This window comes from Eulemur rufifrons, chromosome 16, assembly GCF_041146395.1.
Source record: "Eulemur rufifrons isolate Redbay chromosome 16, OSU_ERuf_1, whole genome shotgun sequence".
NCBI lineage: Eukaryota > Metazoa > Chordata > Mammalia > Primates > Lemuridae > Eulemur > Eulemur rufifrons.
Window position 1 is genome coordinate 54,787,434 of NC_090998.1, and position 14,864 is coordinate 54,802,297.

Below are 14,864 nucleotides of genomic sequence, written 5' to 3' on the forward strand. Positions count from 1 at the left end.
GCTTTTTTCTGATATATAGGTTGTATCATATAATATAATATACATATACATTATGTGACCATATTACATAAACCCATGTATATCATGCAAATATTTATTAATTTTAATGTGATGCTATGGCTATCACATTTCCATGGCTCTCCTCTATGATTTTAGGAGGAAATGCTTATTCCCCAGTCCTGATGTTTTATTCTGTGTGGTGGCAGCTATAATTCAGCATTATTCTTGGATTCTTTCCCTTCTCAATCTTTCCAGGGGAGGGGAAGTAACTTGAATAATTGGCGCATTTGGGGTATATGTAGCTCTGTGCTTTTCTTTTGGGGTCTGCCTTCCTGTAAAGACAATATAATCTGGTTTGCTCTTTGTAAGTGGTAAAATAAGTCAGAAAGGCTCTGTATCTGCAGGCAGGGGAAGGTTGCGTTGCCCATTGCTGCCTGGGATTGTGAGGAACTCTGCCCAAGAAGGAGAATCAGTCACAGAAGAATATTGTTATTGTCATGCTCCAAAGTCACATTTATAGCAGCTCTATCAGCAAAAGAACTGAAATTTTGATTTCCACAGGCCTATTACTTCTGTCTTTCTCAGGCAAGGGGGAGAGAGGTGTTATTTCTTGGTCCACTCAAACACCAACACATGGCACCATGAAGTCACACACAAAAAAGAACTCTACAACTTTTCTTGTTAGTTGGCCTTGATTTCAGCACAGGTGTCTACAGAGGTAGACGAGTCAGAGGAAAATCAAGGTAAATGGTGTTATGGAAGTCAGGAGTAGAGAGTTTCCAAAAGAGATTTATCAACGCAACCAGATGCCGCTGGAGGTAAAGAAAAATGTGAAGCAAGAAAAGGCTGTTGGATGTGTTAGTGAGGAAGTAATTGGAGGCCTTCAAGTAGTGATTCTGAAAATGTCGTTCATGGTCCATTGGAAGGCCCAGTGAATTTTCGTTGGAACTCACATGAAAGTACATGTTCATTGTGTAGCAATACGGGTATGTTAAATACAACTGCAGACTTTTTTTTTTTTTATGCCAAAGGGTCATTGAATGAGTTTTTAAGAGTTGGTACAATTTGGTATTAATAAACTAAAATCAGCATGCTATTAGTATATATTGACATTTTTAAATGGTGAAGGAATGAGGTATAATGAAGAAATAGGCAGAAGATCAAGACCACTTTTTGCTTAGAACAAAAGGATAAAGGTAGGATGGTACCTTTTTGCCCAGATCATAAGAACTTTGACCTTTATACCATAGCAACAGTGTCACAGATGACTTCATCTTTCTTCCTAAGATCCCTGCATTGGTGAGGAGCTACCCCTTTTAACACATGAAATAACAATACTAGAGTTTTGGTAACAGTAATATTTTGAGACATTTTGAAAACAATCGCAATACAAACTTAATGAGTTTCTCGTGAACTTACTTTGTTATTGTCATGGGCTACTAGATCACTTGATCAGCCAATTAATTGAAACAATTCATGAAGGAGCTAAATGTATATTAGTAGTGAGTGAGAAAAGATATATAAATTTCTTGTTTAGAAAGGGTAAGACCTTGTGGATAAGGATGATATCCAGTAGCTACTTGAATTTTGTGCTCACACTTTTAAAAGTGTGCCTATTTGCCTATTCTGTTTTCCAAATTGCTAGGGAGACTGAGCATAACTTTAAATAACTATGTTTGTATGTTCGAAAGTTACAGGTACGTGATCAAATGCCAAATAAGAAACTTTGCCACATAATGAAATAATAGGTAAAAGCATGGGTTAGTAAGGCAGGCTTGGATTCAAGCCTGGGGTGAGTGGCCTTGGTCAAATTATTAACACTCTGAGCTTCAGTTTCTTCATCTGTCAAATGGGAGTGACAACTGCATCCCTTTAGTAGTCTTTATATGAGAACTACATGAGCCACTAGATAACAAACAGCTGGACCTGGCAGATCAAAAGTTCTTAGTAAGCTTTGCCTAAAGATATGTGTTTACTACACATTCATGTTGAAAACAATTAATTTAATGACCTGCTTCCTGGATATTCAGCGCAAGGGGAAATGGAGTAGCAACTTTGTTGATGACATGAAGGTCTTGAACTTATTCACAGGAACAGTAATAAGATCAAGACACTGAGAAGTGGCCTGATTGGACCTGTGGTGTTGCTATTTACTGATTGTTATGCTTGACCAGGAGCTTCAGCCAAAAGTCAATCAGGAAATCTAGGCCTCAGGAAAAAATAATGATCAAAATAATTTGGTTTTGCTAAAGTGGTATGTTTTGGGGGCAAATATATTTTAGAGGTTGAGGGGTCAAAACAGCACATTTTAAGAAGGGTACTTTGATTTCAGAATCTCTGCTTCTGTTCACTCTCCATCCTGCCCCTTCAAACCATGGCTACTGTGAACATGCAGCCCAAATTCTAAATTGTACAGAAGAATATAGATGTTAAATTCAATCCACATTCATCCTCCTTTCTACCAGTACAAATTAAATATTAATATTGAAACAGAGCCACATTTAGTGCTTTAGATTAGAATTCCTTATCCTACTCATTTGAAAAGCTTTTTATAACCTAGTTTTTTCCCATTTCATTAATCTCTGTCCTCTATTTTAATATTACCTCTTAATTAGTGTCCCCTTTCACATCCCCTAATAACATTCTTGTGAAAAGACCTTTTCTTTCACCTGCAAAGACTTATCAAATTTAGCAATTAAATGAAGAACTTTTGCACATTGTCCTGAAAACTTGAAATTTTGTATAATTTACAATAAGCCCCCATCCTTATAAAAAGCTATTTTTAAAAATCATGAAATGGTGAGGGTCTTGACTTTTCCTAGTACAAATTCAGTAGAGGAGATAAAACTTCCATAAAATATAAAATAATACTCTGTATACTTTTATGATACTACTATTTCTATACTTTATGATTTTGCATCCATTTATACTTATATAAATATTTTTATAAATGTTATAGACACATCTATGAATGAAAAAAAGAAAACAGAGGTTTAATACAAAGTTCTTTAGAGACAGGAGAAAAATCACGATTTAACCACAAACAGGTATTATCCTGGGTACAGTAAACAAATATAATAGCAAGCTCCTTGCTTTTAGAAGAGTTTTTGAGTCTTATTATTATATGTTCAAGTCAACAGAAATTTCCACATTCACCTCCCCTGATTATGTTTTCTATCTTTTACTGAATGTTATTTTTTCTCTGTTTTTCTTGTTCCTTGTATTCTTTTTCAGCCCCTCCAAGGCGTTTACTCCCCCTCCCCTCCCTTCAGTATTTCTCATGCTGGAGACAGAACCCAGCAGCCAAAGCTTGAGTTGAAAATGACTGGGGTTGAGGCCAGGCAGAAACCCTGGACACTAAGGCAAATGTTGCCTGAAAAAATGAGGTCAGACAAATTCAGGTCTCCACATCCAGTCTCATCAAAGTGACAAAGCTCTAATCAGCAGAGCTGTGACTGCTCCCATTCATGGAGATTTTTTGAAAGGACAGAGGAGGCTTCTCACTGTAGTATTCAATCAAAATTGAGACCAAAATAACTTGAAAGTGGCATTTAGGGATGCTTGGAAATAGAGGTCCAAGGGCAAAATAATAATCTTTCAAACCCCGCCCCCAACTACTTTGCTTTCTAGTCATAAACTGATATTGTCCCGAGCCATCAAAAATACAAATACCAGTTTTTAAAAAATGAAGAAATAAACAATCCTTACATGGCCTTGGTACTTTATTCCAGATGTGGTAAAATAGGGAGATGGCTACCTTTTATAAGTATGTGCTTATATTCAATAAACAGGAATATATTCTTCTGGGACTTCCAACTGATCACATGCAAAAGCTTGAGCCATGAAGGGGCAGGGAGATCATATAAGCTCTGAAATATACCAGTCCAGTCACAAGGGTGGTTTGGAGTCTAACGCTCCATGGAAGGATGTTGTAAATTTACTTTCATTTTGATTCCTTCCGTGAAGTAGTTTATGTTTCACTTCAATGACTGTAATAGGATTCTGGTTTTTACCCTTCTGGTGAACAACAGAATTCACCAAGAAACATGGTAAGATGAAATGAGGTTTATTGACATGTGCTTTTGAGATGCAAATATAACTCTATGATTTAATGTCCTTTCAACTTTTATTCTTGGTAATTTTGCTTTTTCTATCACAGTGGAAATTAACAATTTTCTGCATAACTAAAAATGAATAAAGATGGCGTATGGAATAAGGTTTAGTCAGTATTCTTGTGATCCTTTCATCTGTAGAAGGATATGGAGAATAATAAAATGCATATAATTTTCCACAACGTGTTATTTTTGTGATTAGCACCTCGAGAACCATCTCATTTCTAGAAAAGAAAGATTCTGAGTGACGCTGTCTGCAGCATAACTTTAATGCACAGCGTGACTGTGCCAATTTCATACTGTTATTACCTCCCAATTCCCAGAGTAAGATTCTTTTTTTTTTCCTTTTAGCATGATTGGAGTCATGATATTTATTAGGATTGCTGTATCTCTGGTCTAATTATTTAAATGGTTAGATAGAAGTGCATGTCTTGATCAGAAAAACAAAGGAGACTATATATAGTTTATTCCTCCTGCTACAGCTAAAGATAGAAATGGCTAATTTCATAGAACACAATCCAGCATCAGTTATCAACTGAGTAATTCACAATAGCAATTTAAAAAAATAAATTTGGGACTGTGGAAGCTGTAGGGGAAGATATTTTGGTGTATGAGATTAAGAAGCCACATCTTCTTTAGAGCTTTAATTTCTATTAAATGCAAGATTTAAGCAGGTTAATCCTGCATAAAAAGTATATATACACTAGCTATTAAGAGAAAATCACTAAAAACTTTTCTTAGTCTAAAATCTTGCTGCTAACCCTAAGTCCTGCTTTGAAATTCTTGCCAAACCATAATTTGACATTATTATCTGCTCATGTCTCACATCAGAGATGTACAAAAAAAAAAAAAAAAAAAAAATCTGGCAGCCCTATATTTTGTGGGAAATAGAGCTTGACTTCTTGAATCAAATGATTTATTTGGGCCATCTTGATGACTGTTTTCTGCAGCATTGAATCAGACAGGAAGTTAATCCAATTTTATTATTAAGATGGATGTAAACACCAGATGTGTTATTCTTTGACATTGTTATTCATCATCAAAGACCACAGATAAAATAAAAATTATCTATAACTATGTACCATTACTGGAACCACTATATTATTTTTAAACATCCAAGCTAAATTCTTATTTTTAATCTCTTTATGTCAACTTCATGTAATGCCTAGAACACAGGGGAAACTACAAAGTTTTTGAAATAAACTTAAGTAAATTAAACATTTTGTGAGGTTTTTCCATCTGTGAGTAGCACTTTATATATAGATGAACTAATAAATTCATACATAAGTTTCTGATGAAAGCCATAATTTTTATGAAAACAGTAACAGTTTAATAATAAGGTTCTTGGTTTACTGAAGAAAAACAAATCTGAGTTCCCCAGCTGGGAATTAGGCCAGGGATGTCTCATATTACTAACTTGCATTCACTGGTCCCCCACATCCGATTATAATGGAAGATACTGACTAGTCTTTTAGTGAAGTCTGTCTGCAAACGCAGGGTCCCCAAGATGCTGCTATTATAAAAATATCTAGGTTTAGTGAATTCACTCACTGTAACCAACCTTCTCTCAATTTTCTTTTCTAGTTATAAATGCAAGCAATCATCTTTTCTCCAATGTAAGTGTGAGAACTGTACTGAACAAGACAGAGAAAATAGCTGTTCCATTCAATATCTTTTATAAAACTTTTGAATTCTGTTCAAGTGGATGGATTTGTAATTCTACCCTCTTTAGGATCCTTATGAATTTTACAAGAAACTCCTTAAGATAGTGGCAAGGTCTTTACTGTTAAGATACGTTGAATAATTGCATAGTGTTTTCTTTGAATTTCAGACTTTGAGGCTAAAGAAATTTTCCCTAAATTTCACAAAGGTTCTCTGCTGACTCATTTATATACATGCATATAAGTAGATACAGACATAAATCTCAATATCTAGCCTCCTAACCTCACAACATTATACAAGAGGACCCTCTACCCACCATGAAAGATTCTCTTACCTGTTTGGAAATTGACTGGATGTCGTGATGAATTCGACTTCCATTTGTACTCTTCTGTGTGTTATTTCCTCCCCATCGCAGGCTGGACTAATGATAAAGCTTTCTAAGCTTGTATGTGCAGATGAAGCCTCCTTTAGTCACCTGGAGGTCACCTGGTACTATTTCTAGAGAGAGCGCTGATCCCAGGTCTACTGTAGCAGCCTGCTGGTTCCCTAGAGATACCCCAGGTGCTTGCTATTTCGACAGTTTACTAGAATTGAAATTCATGGAGATTTTTTTTTTCACGGTAATTAGCAAAACTGTAAGATGAGAACTTCATGAGCTGAGGACAAGGTGTGTTGCATGAGGGATTTTTTTCTTTCTGGTTTTAAAAAATTAAACATTCACAAGCTATTTTCATAATAAATATATAAAATTCTTCTAAAAGTTCCACCGTTTTCATCCAAATTTTCTTACTTGGTGCTAGGGTCTTTACAGATATCTCATTTTAACACTCACCATGACTTGAAAGCAGGGATTGTTGTTAATCTGTTTATTGATTGGGAAATTAAAGTGACTTAAGTGAAGCCCAAATAATGAATCTGGGATTCAAATACAGGTTGGTCTGATTCCAAAACTGATTATTTTTTTTCTCACTACACCATATGCGCACCATTATGATTTAACACAGAGGGATTTCAGATAAATGTTGTAATTATTATTATTAGAGAAATATTTGGTCTAAAAAATAGGAGGCAATGAACATAATTAATACATTATCTCTGTCTTTAAGGAACTAACAGTCTGTTCAGAAAAAGGGTAGTTGAAACACTTTAGGGATTCTATGAACTATCGCCTAAAGTTATATGGCATAACTCTAGCAAGGTTGCAATAAAAACTTAATCATTTATACATTACTGGTGGCATGGTAAATTGATTTTTTAAAGCAATAGAGCACTGTCACGAGTCTTAAAAATGTTTATGATCTTTGATGCAGTAATTCCTTACCTGCAAATTTATCTTAAGGAAATTATTTCAATGCATAAAAAATAAATAAGCACAAAGATTTTCTTTGCCACATTATGGTAAAAAATCAGAAGCAACTTGAACTTAAATTAAACCAATAGTAAAATGGATAAGTAAATTATGGTATATCGATGGGAGGCAATTGCTGTCCTAATCCTCCCTTTCCTGCATCATTAGCTTATCTTTTCTATTCAATCTTTCTAATCTTCCTTAAAATGTGCTACAGTATTTCTCATATTAAAACAAAAGCTGAGCAAACCAAGAGACCTTATTCATGAACCATTCTTTTTTGTTACTCTCCTTTTAAGCAAAAGGTCTCAAAAGAGTTGTCTGTATTCATTGTTTCCAATTCCTCTTTCCTCCCCTTCTCCCTGTGGTGTTAAACCGAACTGGATTGCTACATCCAGAGGTCAATCCTCAGCCTTCATCTTGTCAGCATATCAGCCGCCTTTAGCACAGATGATTCCTTCCTCCTCCCTGACCCTCTCCTCATGAGGCTCCCGGGATGTCATGCTTTTTACTGTGCTTCTCGTTGGCCATTCCTTTGCTCATTCCTCCTCATCTTCCCGGCCTCTGTACCTTGGACAGCTCAGTGCTCAATGCATAGTCTCGTCCTCTCAACTACAGTCTCAAGTGAGCCGGGCCCTCTCCCTCAGAACTTAAGACTTGTATATCCCGTTGCACACTTGACATACTCCCTGAGATAACTAACTTGGTCTCATCCACGGAACTCCTGATGCCTACCCTGCCCACTTCTACCCCAAATCTGTTGCTCCTTCAATTCTCGTCCCCTCCAAAATAGGCAGCTTAACTCTTCCATGTGCTCAGGTTAAAAATCCAGCCATCATTCTTGCCTCCCTGCTTTCATGTCCCACTGTTGGTAAATCTAGTCAGCTCTACCTATGAACAACATTCAGAACAAGACTTCTCACCACCTCCACCACTACTGCCGTACTCCCCATTATTATGGGCCATGGTGACAGAGTCCTGGTTGGTCTCCTTGCTTCCACCCTCCTGCCTATAGTTTATTTTCTGCACTAAGCTGAAGTGATTATTTTTTTTAAACCACAAACTGGATCATGTCAGTACTTTCCTAAAAACCCTCTGAAGGCTTCTAACTTATTCAGAATAAAATTAGAATCTGATATGGCCTTACTTGATCTCTCTAATAGCACCTCCTTATCTTCTACCACTCTCCCCCTTATTTCATTCCATTCATTCTGCTCTCCTTGCTCCTCTTCAAACACACCAAGCTCCCTCCAGCCGTTTCCTTGTTAGAAACTCTCTCCCTGAGATACCTGCAGGGCTCACTCCCTTACTTCATTTAGGTCTCTGCTGAAACACTACCTTTTCAGAGATGCCTTCCCTCATCAGACTATTGTAGAATACCACCTGTCACTGTCTGCCTCCTCACCCTGCTTTATTATTTTTTTTCTTAGCACTTTTCATCATTAATGTGTTACACTCTGTTCCTACTAGAAGCAATGCTTTAAAAGAGCAAAGATTTTGGCTGGTTTGTTTACTGATGATCCACAAAGTCTAGACAATGCTTAGCTTATGGCAGAAGCTCAATAAATATCTTTCGAATGAATGAAAAAAGCAGATCTATAATTTAATATTAGGTGAAATAAGCATAATACAAAGTTACTTGTATACTTTAAATGTAACTACATAAATATATTAAAGTTTGTAATATACAATGGTTTCATAAGGTACAAAATCATTAAAATAGCTGTGGGTAATGGAATGTGAATAAAATGTTATTTTGTTGAGACAATTTCAAAGATTTTTAAAATACAAAATTACCATGTCTATCTGGAAAATGATTGCAGTTGACAGTTACAGAGAATGCAGTTGCTGTTTTTGAGAAATGACTAGCTTCAACCATATATCTCAGAGGCAAATAACCACAGTGATTTCAGAGTTAATACCACTCCCCTAGATTTGAACATCATCTCCCATTTCATTCGGAATAGCACATCAGTTAAGAGCAATGATTCAGAGTCAGACCGTCTGGGTCTGAATCATAGTCTTCCACTTCATAGCTGAATGAACTTAAGCTAGTTACTTAACCTCTTACGAGGTCAGTTTCTTCATCTGAAAGAGAAAATAGTAATCTACCTACCTCAGAGGGTTGTGAACGGGATTAAATTGAGAAAAACTTTCTAAGTTGTGTAGGGTGTTGCCTGGAACCTAATACGCACTCAATAAATGTTACCATTCAATATTTTTGTTATTATTTAGCTGAGCAGAAATTTTCCCCCATTTTACAGATAAGAAAACTGAAATTCAAAATAGTTAAATGACAACCAATAAGTGGCAGAACTAGACTTTCTTACCCCAATTCAAATTCAATTTTTCTACCATGTCATGTGGTCATTCTGCAGGAAAAAAGCAAAGTCTAGACCCATTCTGCTTAGTATGGAAAAGGATGCTTTGTCTCTTGGTGAGCTTTTCTGTCATATCTCTTACCTTGATCATATTTATTGCCAATAGGGGCATCACATAAGTGATGTAAATTTCAAACTTGTACCGTGCGGTCTATTTAAAAATATAGACAATGAGATGTAATTATTTTTAAGATAATTCAAGACCTTTAAGTTTTAAATACTTTTAAAATTCTCATATTGGGCACAAGTATTAAGAACAATACTGGATTTTATACATCTATTGACTTCTATTGGAGGAGGGGTTTTCAAAATGTTTATAGAATATGCATATTATGAAAAAAGTAAGCATGGATTTCAATTTTTTTACACCATAATAACGCATACTAACTTGCCTGAATGGGATCTAGTTTGAGGCTCTAAGAAGGGTAAGACATCAGTTTGAAAAAAGAGCCTCTCAGGGCAACGTGAATTCTGCTAAAAATGAAGCAAGAGCAAACATCAAATTTATGGTGAAGCTTGGGTGGAAGGATGGTAATATCATTGATAACTTATGAAAAGTTTATGGGGACAATGCACCCCCCCAATCAGCAGTTTACAAATGGATAATTCATTTTCAGAAGGGACGAGATAATGTTGAAGATGAAGCCTGCAGCAGCAAACCATTCACATCAATTTACAAGGAAAAAGATTCATCTTGTTTGTCCCTCATTGAAGAGGGACAATGATTAACAGCAGAAACAATAGCCAGCACCATAGACATCTCAACTCGTTCAATATACACAATTCTGACCTAAAAAATTAAAGTTGAGCAAACTTTCCACTAGGAGGGGGCCAAAATAATTGCACTCAGACCAGCTGCAAACAAGAGCAGAGCTATCAATGGAAATTTTAAACAATGGAATCAAGATCCTGAAGCATTCTTGGAAGAACTGTAACCAGCAGATGAAACGTGGCTCTGCCAGTATGATCCTGAAGACAAAACACAATCAAAGCAATGGCTACCAAAAAGTGGACGTGGTCCAGTCAAAGCAAAAGTGGACTAGTTAAGAGCAAAGGTCATATGGCAACAGTTTTTTAGGATGCTCAAGGCATTTTGCTTGTTGACTTCCTGGAGGGCCAAAGAACAAAAACATCTGCATGTTAAGAGAGTGTTTTGAGAAACTTAGTCCAAGTTTTAGTAGAAAAATGCCTGGGAAAGTTGCACCAGAAAGTTCTTTTCTATTACAACAATGATCCTGCTCATTTCTCTCATCAAATGGGTAATTTTATAAGAGTTTTGATGGGAAATCATTAGGCCTCCTCCTTATGGTACTTATTTGTCTCCTTATGACTTCTTTCTGTTTCCTAATATTAAAAAAATCTTTAAAGGGCACCCATTTTTCTTCAGTTAATAATGTAAAAAAGACTGCATTGACATGGTTAAATTCCCAGGACACTGACTTCTTTAGGGATGGACTAAATAACTTACAGAAGCATCACTTACAAAAGTGTCTTGAACCTGATGAGCTTACTATATTGAGAAATAAAGTTTATATTTTTTATTTTTATCTTTTAATCCATTTTCCATGAGCTTTTTGAAGTCCCCTCATGTATCACAAGCTAATCACGTTTCCTTACTAATGAACTATTTGACAATCTTTGAAGAAATGGGGAGAAGAAGGTGGTTAGTTCAGGCAGATATGTTGTCTCTAGAATACCTCATAGGCACCAGATGGGGATTCTGGAATCATACATGAAATTTTAAAAATCTACACGTAATCACATTTTTAAAAAGTCTTCTGTAAAAGATGTTTGTTGAGAAACTTACTTGCCAAAAATATCGACCTAATGTGAAAATGACCGTTGCTTGAAATAATGGAGTGTTCACCTGGGAATTTAGGAAAATCTGGAATAACCAGAAGACTTATGAGCTAGAAATAACCATGTGTCTATTTACATGAGTGACTAAGGTACTTCCTGGGAAGGAAACTGTCCTGAGAGGGGTAGGGGCTGGGTCTCGAAAGAGGGATCTAAGGACAATGGACTAGAGTGAAATGGAAGAGGTATTTAGGGCAAAGCTTGTGCCAGGACTCTAAAGAAATGAAAACTAAAATAAAAACAAATAAACAAAACCAAAAAAACTGACATCATTTTGGGTACATCTATAACCAAGGAACACATACAAATGGAGGAAGAGAAGCAGGAGAGAAATCCCCTTCCTTTGGTACTATATAGTGCAGAGCTTCGGCTTGGGGGCTCAGATAGCTAATCAGCACACAGGGGTCCTCAATGATGAGACACAGGGCCTTGAACCTCAGCAACAATCAGAGAACAGTGTTTTGGGTACTGATTTCAATGACATCGGCATCATTCCTGGAAACCTGGACACAGCCACAGGCAGATGTTATCACTGCCAACAGCTATGGAAATTTCCTAGGCACGGGCAACTCCATAGCATGTTACCCAGAGAGTAAGGGCAGGAAACTTTCCTCCGGTATATGCCATGCAAAGCTAAAAGAACCACTCTTACGAGAGAAAGTTGATGCCTTCTAGGAATTCCTATCAAATATCAGGATGGGAGAATAAAGGAGGGCTAGAGATCTGGTGATAGTTGATCTGTAGGGATATGGGGAGGCAGATGGCAGGGATTGCCAATAGTCTCTGTTATAATCCAAGTCTTATTACCGTGCTGGTATGGCTAAGGCAATGCACATTTCTTTTGACTTTTGGGATTCCATATACTCTAATATGCTATTCTCTTTGTCATGTTTTTCAACAGGCTCACTATTTCTTATCATTCAAGTCTCAATTTAAATGACCCTTTCTCAGGGTCTCTTTTGTTACACCCTCAATTTAAATTGAATTAAATCTCTTATTCCCTAAGCTGAAATTCTTTCTAAATATGATGACTATTGTAAAGTATTCCTTGAAGTCTCAAGAAAGTTCAAGTAAATAGTTAGGATGCTGAAATAGCTTCAGAACAGAATAATAAGAGATGAGATCACTTTTTGATGGTTTTCTAATAAGCTACAAATGAAAAATTCACAGCAACTCTAGAATAAGATAAAATAAATCCTCATCCATTGAATGTGTGAGAATAAATTCACATGTTTGTTATTAATTCATTAGGATTCTTCTAAGCATATTATTTTTCAACTTTGTATTACCATGTGATAAAATATAGCTGCATCATTTATTATTAATACACTCCATTAGGGTATGTATAAGTATCATTTCTGTTTGTATTGCAGTTAAACTAGAGGAATACACAAGTACCTAAAAATTTATTCTTCCCTTTACTCCAAAGGCAGTGACGAAGTTCCATGGTTTACTACCATTGGTAGAATCATCCTTAACATAAGTAAGCAAAAATCTTACATGTCTGGTTATCACATGGATATTATTTGATGTGCATACTTTATAGTGCTTGATTTTTGAGTACTGCTGACTGTCATGTATTTTGAGGAAGGCAATTACTAAACAACACATTTTCAAAAAAATTTTATTGAGCCCTGTATGTTCAAAATGTATTTAGCAGATTTTTTTTTTTTTTTTTTTTTTTTGAAACAGGGTCTTGCTCTGTTATTCAGGCTGGAGTGCCATGGCAAAATCATAGCTCACTGCAACCTTGAACTTCGGGCTTACACAGTCCTCCTGCCTCAGCATCTCAAATAGCTGGGACTACAGGTGTGGCACCATGCCTGGCTAATTTTTTAGAAACATTTTGTAGAAACGAGGTCTTGTCACTTTGCCCAGGCTGGTTTCAAATTCCTGACCTCAAGTGTTCCACCCACCTCAGCCTCCCAAAGTGCTGGGATTATAGGCATGAACCACTGTGCTTGACCTATTTGGCAGATTTTTAGTAACAGATAATCTGTCTTCCATTTCACTTGACTACCATGACATAGGCACACTAAAAGTGAGTTTATGTGACCCTCACAGGAGTATGCAATTTTTTTTAACATTACAGTTTTCCTAGCCTTGTAAACAAATATTGACTCTGACTGAATTAGATCTTACCAAGAGCCAGTTAGTACCTTTAGGACAAAATATGTATGTGATTTGTAAAGATGTGTTTTGGTTTAACACAATCAGTAATTTTTTTCAGTGCCAAAGATAATCATGGAAACTAAGGAAAATGACATGTTTCTCAACAAATTTATTAGACCCCTGCTGTAAGTCTGAAAATGAATTACCATGGTAGAAAACACATCTCTTCCATTGACAATTTACATCATGAGGGGATGATTACAATAGACATAAAGTAAACCAAAAACTAAATTAACTAAATGGCGCATAGTCTGTGTTGTCACACACACAAAAAATCCAGTGTGATTAAAAAAAAATTGGCCGGGCGCAGTGGCTCACGCTTGTAATCCTAGCACTCTGGGAGGCCGAGGCGGGTGGATCGCTCGAGGTCAGGAGTTTGAGACCAGCCTGAGCAAGAGTGAGACCCTCATCTCTACTAAAAATAGAAAGAAATTATCTGGCCAACTAAAATATATATATACAAAAAATTAGCCGGGCATGGTGGTGCATGCCTGTAGTCCCAGCTACTCGGGAGGCTGAGGCAGTAGGATTGCTTAAGCCCAGGAGTTTGAGGTTGCTGTGAGCTAAGCTGACGCCACGGCACTCACTCTAGCCTGGGCAACAAAGCGAGTCTCTGTCTCAAAAAAAAAAAAAAAAAAAAGAATTAAGTTGTATGATCAGCATACTAAAGAACACATTATAAAATAAAGAATAACTAATCAAGGAGTATATATAAGTTATATCCCACCTTCATTCTTGCCTATTCTTCACTCTTTAATGTTCTCTCTTTGGATTTATGGCTTGTTTTGTTTCCCTGGCTTGGAATAGATGTTTACTTAATTCACTCAACAAATATTCGTTGAGTTTCTCCTATATGCCGAGCACTGTATACACTGGGCCTGGAGTCCCTCACAGTCCTGTGAAAGCTGTCTTTCCTGCTCTTATCAAAGGCAAAGCCTTCCTCTTGTGCTCCCATCCCTTATTGTGTTCTTAAGATTTTCTTCCTCTTTTATTTTCTGCCTCATCAGTTATTCCATCACTACTGGATTGTTCCCACAAGCATATAAATATACCAAAGCCACCTTGACCAGGCACGGTGGTTCACTCCTAATCTCAGCATTTTGGGAGGTTGAGGTGGGAGGATCACTTGAGCCCAGGAGTTTGAGGTTGCAGTGAGCTATGATGATGCCACTGCACTCCAGCCTGGGGGACAAAGTGAGGCCCCACCTTTAGAAAAAATAAAAAATAAATATATATAAGCCATCTTGAAAATTAAATCTTCATAAGGTTCACATCTCTCTCTACTATTGTCTCTTTTCTTTGTTCCCCATCACATGAAATATTTTCAAGCAA

General features: G+C 36.6%; 1 protein-coding gene across 2 annotated transcripts in view; it reads right to left on the minus strand.

Moving 5' to 3' along the window:
* PTPRR (protein tyrosine phosphatase receptor type R) overlaps positions 1-14,864 on the minus strand; it is a 231,363-nt gene that overhangs the window by 119,421 nt on the left and 97,078 nt on the right. The window contains exon 1 of one of the 2 annotated variants that reach the window (XM_069490088.1): positions 6,109-6,213. The exons of the other annotated variant lie outside the window; for it this stretch is intronic. The gene's annotated coding sequence lies outside the window, so the exon portion shown is untranslated. Of the gene's footprint in view, positions 1-6,108; positions 6,214-14,864 lie in introns of those variants that run through there. 2 annotated transcript variants of the gene reach the window in all.